The 17,510-nt window shown below is 34.8% G+C and overlaps 1 protein-coding gene across 1 annotated transcript in view; it reads right to left on the minus strand.

Moving 5' to 3' along the window:
- Positions 1-17,510, minus strand: part of KCNT2 (potassium sodium-activated channel subfamily T member 2) — a 549,106-nt gene that overhangs the window by 260,453 nt on the left and 271,143 nt on the right. The gene's annotated exons all lie outside the window — the stretch shown is intronic.

The following is a 17,510-nucleotide window of genomic DNA, read 5'->3' on the forward strand; positions in this document are numbered from 1 at the left end:
CAGATATGGCAATTTCTGCAGGAGCCATAAAGTCAATTTTTTTTCCAGGTGCTGTTTCAGGAGCGCACACTGTGAGCACTGTAAGGCTCTCACAAAATTACATTTTTAAAAATGTGGCATTTATGGCTCTCACAGACAAAAAGGTTGCTGACCCCTGCTCTAGAGCTTAGCACAGTGCCTGTTACATAAGTGTAGATGACTAAAAAATGTTTTTGGCTGACTGATTGACATTGGATGACTTATTCAAGACCATCTGAAGAGATGTCACAAAGATACTCCCAATCCTTTTCCACCCAGTCCTCTTTTGGGATAAGTTATTCAGCCCATGGGTGTCCAATTGTTTATGAAGCCTCACATGTCACTAATATATAAAAATTTGCATCCTGGGATGAAAAATTATTTATGAAGTTGCCAAATCAAGGGCTCATAAGGCTGCATCTACTACAGTAAGAAGTTTCTAAAAGAAACCTGTTAATCCTTCAAATAAATCACTCCATATCTGTAAAATCTTTTGAGTAGATAAATATTACTTGTACCTTTTAATCCAAATCCAATCTTTGATAGGCTTATTCATCAGGCTAATACATATATCATTGTGTTAACTTTGTTATATGCTTATAGTAATCACCATCTATTTCTTCCTTCTACTTGGTGGTCATTAGACTACTATCTCAATATTGCTTCTTCATTAATATATATATGAATATATATGCAGATTTCCTGCACATATTCAAAGCTGTTTTCATACACACACACACACACACACACACACACACACACACACACACACATATATATATATATACTGTAATCTCTCAGAAATACCTTATAGATTTCCTCACACAATTTATACACATGATTTGGTTCCTTTTCTGCTTTTATCAGAAAAATCCCTCTTGAATATGTCTATGTCCCTTGATTTCAATTTTCTTAGTGATGAGAGCAAATAAAATCATATAGTCTTAGAATCGGAAATGTTTTTCACAGTCATTTAATGTAATTTTCTTTCCATTATCTTCTACCACATTCTGATCAATGGTCATATACTCTCCATTTGAATAATCCTGATAATTGAGAGGTTGATATTTCAAGAGACAGCATAATTTTTCACTTGAAAGTTCTATCTGTTAGTAATTTCTCCTTCGCCAATACAAACTGTTACCAGTACAATTACTAGTAACATTTTAATTCTGCTCTATAAAGGAAATCAGAATGTATCTATTCCCTATTCTAGATGACAGTACCTTCAATATTTGAGCAGATCAATCACATCTTTGCTTGGTCTTTTCTTTTCCGGACTTCTCAATGGACCTAATAAAATATGACCTGAATGAAATGTATTAGAATCCTAATATAATGGGGTGGGAGGCACTTCATAAGAGTGTTATTCAATAGATAAGTGTACTATTACCAGTTCTGATGGTAACTGGAACTATTAGGTGGGGTTCATTTTCTTGTCTATGAAACAAGGTTGTTGAGGAAAATTATCTTCCCTCTGATTCCATATGTACTCTCAACGATTCAAAATAAGGTAGGACAGTTACCTTCTTTCATAAGGACACCATACTTCTGTTAATATAGCCTCATAGTTTTCTCTTTTTTTAAGCAAATGAGTTCCAGATTGAGACTGACTCAAACATCTACTTACTTTTTTTTACACAAACTACTTTTAAGCCAACTCTCATCTTGTAAATTTTTTAATGTTTTTTAAGTATCTAAATGTAAGACTTTTCAAAACCCTGGCTTCCTCGCATTTCATTGTTGTCAGTTTGGACTACAGTTCCAGATTACAGAGATCATCCAAAATAGCTGAATATATTAGTTATTCCCTTACAGCCTTATGTCATTCACACATGCATCCATGATATATAATCTATGTTAAATAAGTATCTATAACTATCTATCCATCCATCTCATTCAAAGGGGGTCCTCTAAGGAGATAATTACGTAATAATAACAAAAGTGTACTTTTAGATTTAGAGGATCGGCACACATGAAAAAGTTGGAAATGCCATTTCTTAGCATATGGACCAGATTTCCTGCACACAGTCAAAGCTGTTTTCACACATCTTTAAATTCTCATTTAAACTAAAGCCCAAGCTGTTCTCAAGCATATCTTGTGTACATGATTTGTTTAATTAATAAAGGCAGCAGCATGTTGGATTTTTTTATCAAATTGCCATGAAATTAGATATCCTAGTTCTTTCTGGACAAATAAAGTTTAATTCAGAGCTAGGAGACTTCCTTCTATTTTCCTTTTCTCCTTAGGACATAGACCATAGATTCATTGCAGAATAGATCTCAATGATGACATTACTCTTATAAAAAAGGTTTGGAGAACCAGAACAAGGTTTTATTTTCACAAATACATTTTTCCCTATGATTATTTAGTGCTTCAGGAAAGTCATTCAGGCTAATCATATTTAACACATAGTTTGCTTTCTTCTTCATTGATACCTGTGATCACATGGTTATTACCCCACTCTTACCAGATGTAGAGTAAGGAATGATGTACTCAGAGAGTTTTATAGAGTTAGATAAATGTAACACCAGGAATGAATAGTTGGGTGGGAGAAGAGGATGGGGTAGAAGAGCATAGAGAAGAAATGAAAGGTGTCTATTATTAAATACATAAAGTCCATGTTTTGTTTTGTTTTTAGGTTACTAAATTGGTGCTGTTAACAAGGAGACATAAAATGAGGCAGTATATCATAGAAAGAGCACTGGCCTTGGGATAAGAAACTCAGAGCCAAATCTAAACTTGTGTTTAGTAGTCATGTGTCTTTAGACAATTTATTTTATCTCCTTGGACTAAAGTCTCTTCTTTTTAAAAACTACATAACAAATTATATAATCTCTCAGGTCTGAATCCTTACTAGATATTTAAACGCATGTCTTGTTCCCCTTCTAAATATTAATTTTGCACAAATGTAGAGTGGTAAATAATAAGTATAAGAAGAACAAACTAGCATGTCTATGGTTCTATAAGATTTTCAAAGTACTTTATATATCTCATTTGACCTTCACAATAGCCTTTTGAGGCAGGTGCTATGTGAGAATTTATTTTTCCTATGCTGTATTAACATATATATGCATATATATATATTTATATATTCCTGTATCTGCAAGCTGGGCCAGTGATATCAAATAGTCTGCTGCTTTTTGCATTTCCCCTGTCCTTTGGAATCACAAAGAATTTTTTTCCTTTTTAACAAAATTTGATTAATGAATGAAGAAGACAAGAGTTTTTTTTTTGTTTTGTTTTTTCCCTATGGACATGATCTGTCCATCTGTGGGGTAGAGAGGGGTAGACACATCAGTGGAGCACCTCTTAATTAGCTATTACCTATATATTACCTATAAAGATGTCTTGGGATGGTCACAGAAGGGGCTACATAATAAGCTCTAAAAATCTATTTATTAGATTGCCTGATACAACTCAGGTCATCCCATAGTCTCTGAGAAAGCCATGGAGACCTATATCACTTTATCGCTAATGATGCTTGCCTAATGAATAAAGCTGATGTAATTAAACTTATGTTCTTACCTAAAAAATCAGTTTCTTGAGATAATTTTATTCATAATAGCTATTCTCATCTTCCTCTATAGATGAAAAAACTGAGGTTGAATAATATTGGATGACAGTATATTAGACAAGATTGAAACTTGGTTTTCCTCAGTCAATGTACAGAATTCTCTATATGTACCCCTTATCTGCCTAAACATTTTGAAACTTTGGCTCTTAGCTTGTGTGGCTGGGAATGTTACTACATAAAGAAGAGAAGCAGTGTCTTTTGAACTGTCTGTTTCCATATTTAAAAAACCTATTTCATTTCCTATACTATCCCACAATCTAATTAATCACAAAATATGTCTTAGAGAATATGAACTATCTATCAACTGAAAGGGACAGTAGATAGTTATTTCCTAGAAGAGATGAATGGAAATGATTTTCATCATTCTGACAACAGAAAAGCCAAGGGGAGACTATTTAAAATGAATTCAACAGGAGGCAGTAAGGTAGTTCAGTGGACTGACAGCCAGTCCCAAAGATGGGAGGTCCTAGGTTCAAATCTGGCCTCAGACACTTCCTAGCTGTGTGATCCTGGGAAAGTCACTTAACCTCCATTGCCTCGCCCTTACTACTCTTCTGCCTCAGAACCAATACATGGTATTGATTCTAAGGTGGAAGGTAAGGATTTAAAAAAATGAATTCAACAAATATGATGTTCAAGGTGTTATGTTAGATAATATGAGGATAATGTGCTGAAATAAATGCAAAGTCTATGTCCTCAAGGAGCTTATGATAAAGCAGAAAATATAAAAATTGTGAAATAACTCTTGAACAAGTCAGAATATGTGTGCCACAATAAAACATAAACAAAACTCCAGTGAGGTGCAAAATATCAAATCAATGAGATCAGGGAGGTTTCATGAAGCAGGTAGCATTTCAACTGGTCCTTGGAAAAAGACAGAACTAGTGGAGAAAATTCTTAAAGATAGATAGGAAAAGATGAACTAAGACACCAAGAAGGGAAAATTGCGTGTTTATGCAAAGTAGCCAGTAGTCAAGAACATCAAGAATATAGGGCATATATAAAAGAGTAGTTAGAAATGACTATTGAGAAGGGTTTTTGGAGTTAGAGAAGAGATGACCTTATATTCTAAGCTAAAGAGATTAGAATAAAAGAAACCAAGGAAGTATTAGTAGGTCATTGAAAGCTTGAATGTTTCTGATACAGAGAAGGACTTATGGCAAACATTAGGCATTAGGAAGCTTAGGAGTCTCTCTCTGTCTCTATGTCTCTGTTGCTCTGTCTCTGTCTCTGTCTCTCTCTCTCTGAGTGGAAACTGGTATAATCCACAGTCCTCCTACTATAATCCTAGGACACTGTATACAAGTTATTTATAAATTTGCAAAGCAGCAGTGAAAAGAGTGATAGTGAGGAGAATTCTAAGGCTTCTGCTGTAAAGCAATAAAAACTTCAATTAGGGGAATAGCAGTGGAAATGGAAAAAAGGTACTGCTGATAACAAGTTACTGCATTTTGAAACTGATATCTATCATAAGAGAATAAGATGGCTTAGTGATGGCAGAGAAAATTTTAGTTCAAATTACAGGGAGAAAATTCTGATGAGATAAAATTATATATATGAAAAAGATTGTATTAATAAAAATATATATGCAGATTGCATATATCAATAGTTCTATAGTCTCTCCCTACAAACATCTTATTCATTCACATGCCTTTAAGAATCACCACAATTTAGATAATTTCAAAATTTACTATCATTTCTTCTGAGATATGTCTGTACTGCCCCTGTCTCTCACTGTGTCTCTGTTTCTGTCTCTCTGAAAGTCAAGTGGGGAAAAGCTAGCTTGGGGCTAATATGAATGATATGTTTGAGATTCTTACTTGCTGTCCATTTGGAAATGCATACCAGGTATTTAAACAGCAACTTAAAAGAAAGGTCAGGAACAAAAGTAGAGATTTTGGAATTATCTGAATTAAGTGATCTTTATGAGAAACTATAGAACTAGAAAATGCTAAAAAAATGATATGAGAATGTTGGGAAACATATTTAACTTATAGGGGTAAAAGACATTAGTGAAAGAGAAAGGGAAGGAATTACAAGAGAGATAGGAAGACATACATTGTAATAAACGTCGAGAAAGAAGAGAATTTGAAAGATAGAATGGCCAATCAATGAAAAGTGCAGATAGGTCAAGGAGGATGAAGATTGAATGAAAGGCATTTGGGGAGTAGATGATCAAAAATTATCCACAATATGGCAATTTCAGTGATAGAGGCAGAAAACAAAGAGCAAAAAATTAGGAGTCAGTAGTGAAATAGTTGACTCTACCAGGGAGAGATACAGCTGAAAGATTTTTGAACTGGTGTGCCAGATTGTATAGCATGCCTATTTTATATCTTTTAGAAAGTATATTTCAGTACTCTATTTTAGATAAAAGGTTGACTTTGAATTCAACACTCTGATTCAATTCCTGCCTCTCATATTCATATTGGCTGTTTGTATGACCAAGAGTAAGTCATTTAACCTCTGTATGAGTTGAAGCTGTTCTTTAAGACTGTAAGTTAAAATGGAAGTCCACAATACAAGGAAGTCTACATTGTAAGTTTCCCACAGTGATTAAATCACAAGTCCATTCCTAGCCTCCTCTACTCCCACCTCCCATTTCCCCTAAACACCAAACAATATAAAGCAGAATAGAATAAGGGAGATTTCTCTTCTACTTGAATCATTCGAGAACCTACGTTGTAATACTGGGGGTCTTCCACTGACCTTAGAAAAGTCACTGCACTTCACTAGGACAGTTTCATCAAAAAAAAAAAGTCTTTAAGCTAGATATGTTCTCCTTTTTAGATTTAACATTCTAAAGATATGAACGTTATCAACTAGAATAACCTATCTTTTCATTTAGATTGTAATCTGCAGATAGGTCACAAAAAGGCCCTAGAATCATTAATTAATGAATACCTGTATGACAACTCATTCACAATTTATGTATTTAATTAATAGTTTGTTCCTACTTGTTCCTAAGGTGATGATATATATCAAGCAGAGACATTAGATATGCTAAAAACAAATTTGTGCATATATATCTATGACAGCCTTCTCACAGCCATTCATCCTTTCTTATGCCCTCAGAAGTTAAGAGGCATTTTCAGTTTCTAATTTAAGAACTAAACACATTCATCCAAATTATACCTAAAAACAAAAATTGCTGAAAAGTTGAATAAGCTAGCATCTGGAAACAATCATATCCACAGGAGATTATTAGACTTTATTTTCTCTTCAAAGCTCTTTGAGATCACTAAATTTAATTTAGTTTTCAGATTTAATAAAAATAATGGCTTTCTTTAGCATTCTCAAAATCTAGGCTTTTAGTGGCGATTTCGTTAAGCAAAAAGGAGCTGTTTATTATTTTGTAGCTCTTGTTCTAAACATTATCCATTAAATATTTGATTTTATTTGAAAAATTATACAATATGAAATCACAAAATAGTCACACTATGTTTTATCTTTTTCATTAATTAATTAAATTTGTATGAAAATAATATGATGTGATTGATGGTGTTTGCCTTTGAAGAAAATAACAAATGCATGTCTCTACAGTTCCCCTACTGCAATCCCAGAACTTAATATACAAATATCTATAAATTATATATCATAGGAGAATGATCTCTAATAATCTCAATGCACAGAATATTTTATCACCAAGCATTAATGTTATATTTTGAAAAATGTTGTAAATTCATGAATACTCATGAATGTAAATAAACTTTTAAAATGAAAACAAAAATGGCAATAACAGCAAGTCCAAAATATTTATTATGTTCTTGCTATTTACATGTTGGCACCCCCTTTAGATGTAAACTCCTCTAAGGCAGACCCTTCTGACACAGTACCTGGCACATATTAAAAGCTTAATAAGTTCTTGTTGACTCAAAAGGCACTGTACTAAAAGCAAAGAGCATATACAAAAGCAAAAAGGGAAAAACAAATCAAAATTTAGAGGTAGAAGGGATGTCAGCAATCATCTATTTCAATCTATAACCAGAAGGAGGCATCGTAATAGTAATATTCAAATTGTCTTCCAGCCTGTCCTTGAAAAACTTCAATAAAAAGAAACCAACCATTTCCTGAGGCATTTATTTAAACTGCTCTAATTAATACATTTCACTAAGAAGAAATAACAGAGTTATATGTAAACTGGGGATATATAAAAAATATGAAAGAGATTAGAAGAGGAAAGGTACTATCTTCCAGGGAAATCAGAAAAGATCTTAAAGGAAGAGGCATTTGAAATCATACCTGAACAGAACTATGAGTATATAAGATGGAAATAAGTAGTTAAAACATTCTAGTGCATAGGAGACAGCTTACAAAAATGCACAGAAATGGTTGATACAATGAAAGGCATAACAAGTTGGCTAAACTAATGGACAAGTTTGTTTTACTATTTGGGTATTACTCGTTACCATGTAAAGAACCCAGAAAAATATGCAGGAGCTTGATTATGAAAGCCTCTAAATAATGAACCAAGGAGTTTGTATTTTGTCTCCAAAGCAATAAGGAACTAATGAAGCAGGGGAGTGACATGGATGGAATTGTAAGTTTGGAATATCAATTAAGCAGGCATGTGGAGGATGAATTAGAGAGGAGAGAGGAGAAAGGTATAAATCAGGAAGCCAGTGAATTGATATTGAAATAGGATGCTGAGATAATAGATGTCATCTAGTCTGTTTTCATGGCAGAGAGGTGAAGTTTATTGCTCCAGTTCCTATTACTATAAAGTATCAAAACCAGAACCCAGATTCCATCCCCTTTCCTCCAAATACAACATTCTTTCAATGCTACTGTCATGTTGCCTTCAATAATTCTGTCAGGGGATGATAAGAGATAGAACTAGAATGGTTTTCATGTGAATAGAGATATAAGAAATGCTGAGGAATCAGAATAAAAAAGACCTAGCAATTGACTGGATGAGGAGGATGGGTGAGAGTATGCCTAAAGTGTCAAAGATGACTCAGACAATGAATCTAAGAGATTGAAAGAATAGCTGTATATTGGACAGAGACTGGGATATTAGGAGATAGGGTGAATTTAGGCAGAAAAAATTGAATTGCATCTTGAACATGATCAGTTTCAAGGAAATCCATTCCATTTGTGGATAACTAATTGCTAAGAAGTTTATTCCTTCATTTATCCATATGAACATCAAAATACTTTCAGCAGTCCTGAAATGTACTAGCTATGTAACTCTGGTTAAATCATTTGACTTCCCATTGCTCCCCAAGAAACCCTAGAACGATGTTTCCAAAGAGTTACTGATCTACATTAGTTGAGGGAGTTTCCTTACCATCAGTTCTTTATACAAATGAGATCACTATGCACAGATCACTTGTGCAATTAATACTGAGAAATTTAGCTCAAAACCTTGGTGTTAAAAATAATGTATTTAAATAACTTATCAAAGCACTATATAAATATTATTTATTATACTTCCCTGAGATCTGGTGTTCTTCAAATTCCAACTATTGCTCTTAGTTTTATAACCTGGGACAATTAGAATAATTCCAATACCATTTCCATGAAATAGCCCATGAAATGATTGAGGATAGCTATCATGTCCTACCTAAATCTTCTCTGCTATAAGCTAAATTCTCCAAAATAATTTAACTGATAATCATATGGTATGATCTCAAGTTCCTCTACCATCCTGATAACCCTGCTCTGGATATTCTCTTGCATGATACCCTTCACAAAGGACATTGCACCTTTAAAGGCAAATGAAACTAGACACAACACTCTAGATATGGTTTTCCCCAAAAGTATGAGTAGGATTGTTAGTTTTCTGGTTCTTAATGCTATGGTTCTTCTAATATAACCTAAGTTTGTATTAATGCTTTTTGGAGGGCTGTAATTTTATGCCATTTGAGCTTTATATGTCCCACAAATTCCATGGTTTATTTTAGAAAAACTGCTATCTAGCTGTCTTTCCCATCTTGTACTTATGGAATTCATTTTTAAACGTTTATGTATAGAACTTTTTATTTATTCTTGTTACATTTCTACTTATTGGATTTAATCTGCTGAGATCTTTTTGGGTAATGGTTTTGTCACTCAATGAATAAATTATCCTTTTCAGCTTTGTGGCATCTGCAAATTTGAAAAGCCTTCCAGCTAGGCCTTTATCTAAGTCACTGATAAAAATATCAAACTGCACAAAACCAAGAACAGATTTCTAGTTCATTCAACTATAGACCTCATTTCAAATAACCCTGGCTCATAGAGATAGTGGAAATGCAAGAGACAGCATTGATTATAATGTCCCAGAGGAGTGTATAGGGAATAGAATTTTTGTCATTTATAAATCTGTTCAGATTTAGGAAATCCAAAAACTAGCAATTATATAGTATTTTAAAGTTTGCAAAGCACTTAACAAATATGATATCATTTTACTTTCATAACAACCATTGGAGGTAGTTGATATCATTATCCCCATTTTATAGAAGTGGAAACTCAGACAAATAGAGGTTAAGCAACATACCCAGACTACACTGCTAGAATATGTCTGGAACCAAATTTAAATTCAGGCTTTCCTGATTCCAAGTCCAATGTTCTATCCACTGTCTTACCTACCTTAAATCTGTTCCAATTTCTCCACTGACTGGTAAAATCCTTTATCAACTAATTATATCTGATTCTACTACCTTATTCAGAATTCAGGCAAGCTATTTTCACCAGTAGTACTCTAGGTCAAACTCCTCAGGTATAGATTCTCATCTATGTGAGCACTTATAAAGGCAGATGCCTAGAAGAGCAAGCTGTATCAATTTTCTGATCTACTTTTTCATTCATTCATCCTTTCTTTGCTTATAAGTAGGCTAAATATCTCTTCTATTTGCCTTGAAACTGCTTCTTCAGTTCCTGTGCACTTCCTTCATTATTGAGTGTAGCTGGGCCCTTTTGATCACTTACTTGATACTGTTGTGAGGAAGATTAGATAAGTTATTGATTACGTATTAAGATGTATCTAGCAGGAAGGAGCTGGAGCTGGGAATTCCAGGATGGAATGAGGGAGCAGGAAGAAGTGACTTGTGTTCTGGAAAGGACTTCATTGGGGGTTAACAAAAACTGTGGTTAGCCCTGGGAGCACTCAGATTAAAAGGACATCCTGTATCCTGATTTTCCCCTGGGATCCTGAGTGGTGCATCTAGCAAAGAGAGAAGATCAACAGTCCTGTGTCAAGGAAGAGGAGAAAGTTTTGAGATCTGGTGGACAGAGTCTTGAGCACACCTTCTCTACTTGGTTCCTGAGACAACCTTGGCTCTTGGCATCCAGAGATCATCAGTGGATTGCAGTGAGAATCACAAAGCCACAAAGCCCCTAGCTGAGCTGCTCAAGCCTGGCAGGTTCCAGGTCGGAGGCAGTCACCCAGAGACTCCACTGCTCCTTGGGCCCTGTCAGCTTAGATCTCTAAGTTAGTGTAGAAATAGGTCTTTCCTTTCCCTGTGGGTTATGTCATTAGATTTAAGGTTCTGGAGTAGTTATCCCTATCCCACCTTTTAGTTGTTCATAATTAAACCCAGTTATATCCTGTTACCTTGTCTGTTGAATTCAAGGCCTCTGGCCAGAGTGACAGTTGGGTAACTGTCATTTGTCAGTTAGGAGCAGTTTGGCTGTTAAAGTATTCATGTCCAGGTCTAGTCTCTCATAAAATCCCAGTGTGTGTTCCCACAAACCACTTAGTTTATTTATAATATCCCTGGTGACCCCATTACCCTTACTTATATTTCCCACAATACTACTCCTGCCAATGGAACATTGAGCCACTCTACATAGATTACATCATGCTTCCCTAGAACTATTTTTCCTTCCCCTCCTATTGAGGGAATGTTCCCTGTGACTCATCATGATACCTATGTGGTTTTCTAATCTTAATTTATAGGACACACAGTTTGACAATCAGTTGTATTCCCCTTCACCTACTGCTATGGGGTAAGAAGGGAAGATAAGAATAGTGACACTTTTCCTGGAAAATATTGATAGAACTCACATATGCAAATACAGCAGATTAATTAGGGTAGGTGGTCCTTATGATTAATAATATACATATGCTTCTAAGTGTATCTGAAAAATTGTGGTATCTGTTGGTGATGGAATACTACTGTGTTCAAAGGAATTATGAACTAGAGGAATTCCATGTGAACTGGAATGACCTCCAGGAATTGATGCAGAGTGAAAAGAGCAGAACCAGGAGAACCTTAAACACAGAGACAGATACACTGTGGTACAATCAAATGTAATGGACTCCTCTACTAGCAGCAATGCAATAATCCAGGCAAGTCTGAGGGATTTATGAGAAAGAACATTACCCACATCCAGAGAAAGAACTGCGGGAGCAGAAACACAGAAGATAAATAACTGCTTGATCACACGGGTTGATGAGGATATGATTGGGGATGTAGACTCTAAAAGATCATCCTAGTACAAATATTAATAATATGAAAATAGATCTTGATCAATAGCACATGTAAAACCCAATGGAATTGTACATTGGCTATGGAAGGGTGGTATGAGGAGGGGGGCGAAAAACATGAATCATGTAAACATGGTGGGGGGGATCAAATTAATTAATTAATTAATTGATTAATTGAACTTTAAAAAATAATAATAAATTCATCTGAAAAGATACTGCTTCCAAATCGAGGTGTTTTCTAGAAAATAATTTGGAGAGTAATAACTTTTAGTTTAGTCTAACATAGAGCTGGGGAGCCATGACATTCCAGATTAAAATTTAACTAAGAAATATTTAACAAAATTAATGCAAAGAAAATAAAATAGATATTACATTTTAAAAACTAAGGCAATATTCTGCCTGTAGAGATCCCTGAATACCAATTAGTGGCCCCTTTTTCCTTTTGATTTTAACATCAGAGACTTATACTATATAAAGAAATGACCAATCATTCATACATCTGTGGTAATATTATAATTATCGTGAAATTCAAATCATATGATTAATTTAAAAAAGCTTAAATAATCAACTCTTAAAAGAAGAAACAATTAAGGACTAATAGGTAATAAATTATTATTAAAGGTTGCATTGAACTACATATGAAAATGTTATACAATACACTGTCTGGGGTAATCTGCAATATAAACCTGCAATCTTCAAATATTTACAGAAGTATATGATGTTGATACTAGTTGGACTTTGGAGATCCCATCCCAGTCATTTACGGGAACTCTCTCTAATTCCTGGGAAAATAATGATAATAAAAGAAAAAAATGACTAGGGATTGATTCCAAGCACAAAAATGTCAATATCCTATTGAGAAATTAATTTTCAAAAGACTTTTTTTAAATCAGTGAATCTTTTTAAAAGCAAAATATGAAGTTAAAAAGAAATTAATTTTGTTAATTCAGTAATTTTTTTAAGGCAGTTCCAGTCAGAAACAAAACAAAAAAGTTATGGTCTGGGTTACCAGAATTCAATTATGTTTAAAGGGCATACTATTGCAACATTATAAACTATGATTTGAAGAACCATTTATGAGAATAGATATATATGCAAAATAATGTTTCTGATTCCAAGGCAAAACTATCAGTTTTGACAATTTTAAAGAGGTTGTTTCCTTGCCCAGTCTTCTAGGCTTTCTGGCTCTGATTGTCATAAGTAATTTCAATTACAATGGTACAGTAGCTAAATTTAAAACTAAGAGTTCCAGACCTTTCAAAATAATCGAAGAGGAGAAAAAAAAGGGCAAAAAGTGATTGCAGAGATTATGTCAATTACCCTACAAAGTTTGAGTTCAAAAAAGTTAGCAATTAAGCAATATTGACTCTTTTTTGGCTCTGTGTTCTTTGCCCTATTATGTGCCTCCTTTTGTTTATCATGAGCTTAACTTTTGAGGTAATAACAATTAGAAATTGATGTTTGAATTTTAAAGACATACCTAAGTTAAAGACAATATCAATAATAATAATAGCTAACATGTATATGCTGCCTACTATATGCCAGGTACTATGCTAAGTGCTTTAAAACTTTTATTTTATTTCATACAACAGCCCAGGGAGGTGGGTGATATTATTATTGCCATTTTACAGATGAAGAAACTGAGGAAAGCTGAGATAAAGTAGCTTGCTTAGGTGACAATTAAAGAGCCTCAGTCTTGGATTTGAATTCTTGTCTTCCTGACTTCAGACCAGCACTCTCTCTATTGTGTTACCTAGCTAATATATGTGTGTATATGAACACATATGTGTGTTTTTATACATGTATAGGTATACACATATATTTGGATACATACAATGCTCCAGTGTTCTCAAACAAGACACTCCATCTCCTGTCTGTAGTTTCACAAACTGTCCCACATAATGGAATTCTATTCCTCCACATTTCTATCTTTTGGCCTCCCTGACTTCCTTCAAGTCTCAGCTAAAATCCCATCTTTTATAAGATACCATTCTTGATCCTCTAGTGCCTTCTCTCTATTACCTCTATTGTCTTTCTTTGTAATTTCAGTACTTAAAGCAGTGCCTGGCACAAAGTAGATGCTTTATAAATGTTTCTAAACCAATTGACCAACAATGAAATCACAACAAAGTGCTCAGATACAGTTTAAAAACTTGATTTCATTAAATGTAACATATTTCCTTTTTTAAAGAAAAAAAATTGACCCAGGATCAAAATAGACGGGTTAATACATTCTGACAAGGCTAAGATGAATGAAAATGTGAGACGTTGTTGATGTTGTATTGGTGGTGATTTTATTATTGATCTGGTATTTGCACCTGTGTGGGGAGTAACTGTTATGGAAACCTACTCTTCCTGCAGATCAGCAACTAGTTATGGTTTTAAGGAATCTTACAGAACCATTGAGAGGCAATGGAAGCAGCTTTGGAGTCAGAAAAACCTGGTTTGTAGTCCTGTCTCTGACTAGTCACCTGAACACTGATGAGTTAAAGAGAATTTTATAATTATTCAGACCTTTACTTCTTGAACTCACTTCTTTCCTTTCCAATAAGTCCTCCTTGTCATCTATTTTCAAATATCCTCCAAGTTTTGTTTCTATTATTTAAAATAGGATAATTCTATAAACACAAATGAAATGAATGAATTACATTTTAAAAATCATTTTATGCACTCATTAAGTATCAGGCACTGTGCTAAGCAATGGGTATCTAAATGCAGGACTGGAGGAAATAAGACATTTCCCTCAAGGACTTTACATTCTAGTGGGATATGAAGATATAGAGGAGGAGCATCTAGGGAGATGTGGTTTGGTCTAAGAAATCACAGAAGTGGCAAGTTGAGTCATAGGGCAAATGACTAACCATTTTCTTTTCCAGAATAGCAGTGCTAATTTGATAACTATTCCTGGAGGAGATAGAAACTGTGTGTGTGTGTGTGTGTCTGTGTGTGTGTCTGTGTGTCTGTGTGTCTGTGTGTGTGTGTGTGTCTGTCTGTGTGTGTGTGTGTGTGTGTGTGTGTGTGTGTGTGTGTGTGTGTGGTGTTGTGAGGAAGATTATTTAGTATTAGTTACATATAGTGTTGGACATAGCAGGAAGGGCCGGAGCATTCCAAGATGGAATGAAGGAGCAGGAAGTTGCTTGTGCTCTGAGAGAGACTCCATTAGTGGTTGGCACAAACTGTTGCTAGCCCTGAGAGATCTCAGAATTAAGGACACCCTGCATCCTGATTCTCTGGGATCCTGAGTGGTGCTGGCTTTCAGCAAGTGGATACGACCTGCAGAGCTGCACCAAGTGGAGGAAGAGTTTGGGATCTGGTAGACAGCATCTCAAGCTCATTCTCTCTACCTGAGTACCTTGGATCACCTTGGCTCTTGGCATCCTGTGATCATCTTTGGATTACCGTGAGAACCCTTAAAGCCACCCTCAGGCCCTTTAACTGTGCTGGTCAAACCTGGCTGGAACCAGGTTTGAAGCAGCCTTCCCAGTGATTCCAGAACTGCTTCTTTGAGCCCTGCCTGGTCTAGGTCAATTAGAATTAGAGTAGACAAGTCCTCCCCTTGCCCTGTGGTTTTGCCCTTTAGGTTTTTAAGTACAGAATCCCCTATCCCACCTTTATTAGTAAATCATAATTAAAACTGTTAAAACCCTTTACTTTGCCTGCTGCTTCCATAGACTCTGGCCTAGTAGTAAGCAGAGTGATAGTTGGGGCTAACTGCCATTCTTGATTCTTGGTCTTCCTATCCTGGCTGGTTCTGTCTCTCCTTCAACCCAGTGAGTGTACCCACAAACAATTAGGACACATTTACATCCCTAGTGCCCCATTTTTTTACAGTTGTGGGAGAGGACCCAGAACTAAGCAGGGAAAAGGTGAGATTCTTGCTATGATAGGAATGAAGATAGTACATAGATGAAGAAGACATTCTAGATTCCTACTTTTAAAAACCCTGGAAAAATAGATACAGTTTAAATGAGATGAGTAAGTTCATTACTGGTTTAATTAATTCATTTAAGTTCCACATTTTGGAACATTCACTAATAGCTGGAAACTATTTGAGTATTAATAGTTATAGTTGAATAAACCACTATCCAGAATGAGAAGTTCAGTGAATTAGCACTAACAATTATAATTGATAGTTACTATTTATCAATTAATAATAATATCCTACATTTATAAAGCACTATTAGATTTTTCCAATAATTTAAAATTATCTCATTTGGTCTTCACAATAACCTCAAAACAATGGTAGGTACTATTATTATTAGTCTCACTTTTGAGATGAGAAAACCAAGGCAGACACATATTAAATAACTTTCCCAGCATCATATAGTTAGTATCTGATTTAAATATAGGTCTCCTTAATCTCAGATAGAAAACTTGGGGGAATTTTTAGATATGTTTTTTCATTAGCTATTTAAAAGTTATATATCCTGAGGGTAAAGGGACTTAAATGTCCCTTTCAGTTCAGTCAGAAATTGAAGTTCTGAAAGAATTGTCATGAGAGCTGCCCAAGGAGAACTCCAAGGGTAGTTGGTGATGGAGGGACTTGTAAAACCACATTTTTAATAAAATCTCTTGACTGTTCAATGAAAGTATTATGTAGCTACCTTGGGTGTTGAGGTCCATCCTCTTGTGTTGCATACTGAGAAAGGTTTTAAAAACTTACCTTCTATATCAGTATCCGTTCCAAGAAAGAGTGGTAAGGTTTAGCCAATTAGGGTTAAAGGACTTGCCCAGAGTCACACAGCTAGGAAGTGTCTGAGGACGGATTTGAAATCAGGTCTTCCAGATTCCAGGCCTGGCACTCTATGTACTACACAACCTAGCTGCCTCTAGAAAAGGTTTTTAAAATGAGGTTTATAAACTTGTGTATATGTGTTTTTCAAAATGTCCATAACATTTTTATTATATTTGATTTCCATTATAACCCTATGATTTTTTATTTTGTGGATTTTAAAACTTTATTCTGAGAATGGGCTCTCGGTTTCACCAAAATATTGATTATAGATTGGGTATTATCATTATCATTATTGATTAGACTATATGGTTAAGTTGTAACTGTTGACTTAATAGTAAGAGATAGTCCAGTTTTTAGTTTACTGATTAATTTGAGTGTGACATTTATAATATGTAATCTGTAGCAGTAGTAGGGTAATCATTTATATTCGTATAAATCTCTATAATCACTTAAACCTATAAAACTAAGTTCTCTCTCTTCTCTTGTAATTGATTTACCCAATGTAGAAACTTGTTTTTAAGATGACTCTGCAAAATACTGTAGAGACTAAGATAACCACAGATAATTGGCAAATTCTTCACTGAGGACACAGACATTGGGTGGTCTAAAAAGTAGCAGTACAGGAAAGCTGTGAACCCAAAACCTCTGTTATTGGACAGAGCAGTGAAAGAAAGAAAGAAAGAAAGAAAGAAAGGAAGGAAGGAAGGAAGGAAGGAAGGAAGGAAGGAAGGAAGGAAGGAAGGAAGGAAGGAAGGAAGAAAGAAAG

The sequence above is a fragment of the Gracilinanus agilis genome, chromosome 4 (genome assembly GCF_016433145.1).
Source record: "Gracilinanus agilis isolate LMUSP501 chromosome 4, AgileGrace, whole genome shotgun sequence".
Lineage (NCBI taxonomy): Eukaryota > Metazoa > Chordata > Mammalia > Didelphimorphia > Didelphidae > Gracilinanus > Gracilinanus agilis.